Genomic DNA, 2,809 nt, shown 5'->3' with positions numbered 1-2,809 from the left:
GGAATATGTTCGATCACTTTACGACTCGTTACCGTCCAGAATAGCTGCAGTCGTTGCTGTAAGTGGTCACATGACTCGCTATTAGATTTGCTCATGTTTTTATATTTGTTCTCATGGTCTTGTTTAACTTGAATTGCAAAAGTGCAATTTTCTTGAATAAAAAGTTTAATAATTATCCCTCTTACACTCACTTTTTTCCTTCACGCGCCAATCTTCAATCCAGATGGACCTTGAAATGCAGAAGGTATCAGCTCAGCGAACAAAAAATGCGGCTAGCAGACGACGATCAAGCCTATCGATGACGTGATGCGCGCGGTGGAAAGAGTGTTTCGCAAAGCACATGCTGCGCATGTGCAATGTTTCCAACGATGGCTGTTACGCGGCGCTGATAGTGCCGTCGGCCACGCGCTCGCGTGTTCACCCTAACAGTGCTCACCGCTGTACATATCCCCGCTAGTTTTTGGCTTGCTGATATGTCATGTCGAGATCTTGAGGCGGAAGCTCAGACTAAGTTTCCTTGTTGATTACGTGTAAACAGTATGCTGTTCAAAGAAACAGGCCGGCTGGACAGACAGTCGCTGCATGCGATATATGCTCCCTGTTTTACTGACGCATCTGTATATAACGTTACGGAAAAATGCAGAAACGTTTATATATATATATATATATATATATATATATATATATATATATATATATATATATTTCTTCAGGAACGATTCGGGTGAAGTCCCTTCAAATATATCACAATGAAGGCGTTTACGGGTACCATTTTGTCTACCGCATGCACAAAGTAACATTTTCATCTATAAAATAAAAGCTACACTTAGCGATGGCTATGCAACAGAAAGTTGTTTTAGGCCGCAAACAAACCAGATTTTTTTCATTCAGATTTTTTTTTTTTTTTTTTTTTTTTTTTTGTTCTTAAGAATTGCGTTATTCAGCGGCACGTACGCTATCGCCTTTGTTATCACGAGTGGCTGGAGCCCATTTTTACGAACCGTTCTTGCTTACGAACAATGTTGTGAATGCGGACTCACAGAGAGGGTGTCGGAACGAAATGTTTTTCGTTCTGGTTTTAGTTTCGTTCCAATCAAAAGGGTTCCGTTCCGGTTCTGCTCCGGATCTTAAAAAAAAAAAAAAATGATCCGTAACGATTCATACCGGTTTTGGTTCGCATGCAAACATTTCAAGCAGTGTAACGATACAAACGTAGTATTTATTTTTCTCAATAATTTGAGAATAGCTTTCTCAATAATTATGGTTCTCAATATATTTTTACAATATTTTTCTCTCAATTTGTCTATGCGCGCTGTAACCGCGTTGCGCGTGGCTTGATGCGGTAGCGTGAATGTGATGCAGCTGACGACGAGAGCTTGCACTAGTCTCGTCCTCAGTGAGGCCGTGCTTGCTTGGCGCTAGTCGGGTTATTATGAATTATGAGATCATGCTCAGTGCCTCAGTCAAAGCACTGAGCGTGATCTAAGAAGCGGCACGTCATTGAGTGTACTCACCGAAATGCGAGACCGCTGTTTGGATAAAACGGACTTCAAGGAACATTGGACGAACGATAAAGCTTCGGTAGCAACGCGTTGTACCCGTAGAAAACGAAACGATCAGCTCTTCAGCGCGCAAGTCCTGGGTTTTATGCTACGATGCCAATCTGCTAGTGCACCGAGCGGTAGGCTTAGATTAGTGGAGCGCTCGACCGGCTATCGCTCACACTATATCCCTATACGCGCTAATTCTCACGTTGGCGGAAGTTGGCTGTTGCGGATTGCCCACTTTCCCCTTGAACCGAAAACCGATAAAAAATATTTCGGTTTCACTCCGGAACAAAAAAATAAATAACGTTTCGGTTACGTTTTCGTTCCGGTCAAAACTATCGTCCTTTCTCGTTTTTGCTTTCGTTCCGTTCCGACACACTGCTCACAGATACCCGTTATTATGACGCTCTTTAACAAGAAAAGAAAAAAAAAAGACCATAAAAATCTTCACACAACCGAAGTGATTAGACTTGAAGTCAATCAGAAAATTCTTAAAAATGAATTTAAGAAGAAAAATAATAATGCAAAAGAAAAAGTTAGACAAAAGTAAACTGCGGTACTTGCACCTAAGCAAACATACATTTTACTGCAGACAAAGAACACCCTATATAGCAACATTTTGGTTTCATCAATAAAGAAAAAGCTTAAAATTAAATTCTGGTGTTTTACGTGCCAAAACCACGATCTCATTATGAGGCACGCCGTAGTGGGGGACTCCGGATTAATTCTGACTCCGGGTTCTTTAACGTGCCCCTAAATTTAGGTACACGAGCGTTGTTGCATTTCACCCCCATCGAAATGCAGCAGCCGCGGCCGGGAATCGAACCCGCAACCTCGTGCTTAGCAGCGCCACACCATAGCCGCTAAGCCACCGCGGCGAGTGATATATAAAAGAAGAAAAGAATTTCTAAAATGTAGCGTCCGACAAATACAGCGCAAGGTACGTCATACTAAGTCTGATGTGAATGTAATGTGAAAACCCTAGCTTTCATTCCTCCATAAGTGCGCACAGCCGTTCACGAAAAGATTTCAGAGCATGAAAAAAATAATAATAATGATAATAACAATAAAATAAAAAGACAGAGAGAGAGAAAGATCGTCACAACCTAACTGGCCGCAAGGCATGAAAATGAAAGGCACACTACACGTTTCGCGCGATCTTCTATATGCGCGCAACCTAAGAGCAAACCGGAAGGAACTGAGCATGTTGAACACAGCTTAAGCCAGCGTCCTCTTTCTTGCTTTTTTTTTTTCCAAGAGGA

The sequence above is a fragment of the Dermacentor silvarum genome, chromosome 1 (assembly GCF_013339745.2).
Source record: "Dermacentor silvarum isolate Dsil-2018 chromosome 1, BIME_Dsil_1.4, whole genome shotgun sequence".
Taxonomy (NCBI): domain Eukaryota; kingdom Metazoa; phylum Arthropoda; class Arachnida; order Ixodida; family Ixodidae; genus Dermacentor; species Dermacentor silvarum.
The sequence above is the reverse complement of the archived record's forward strand: the minus strand, read 5'-3'. Positions refer to the sequence as shown.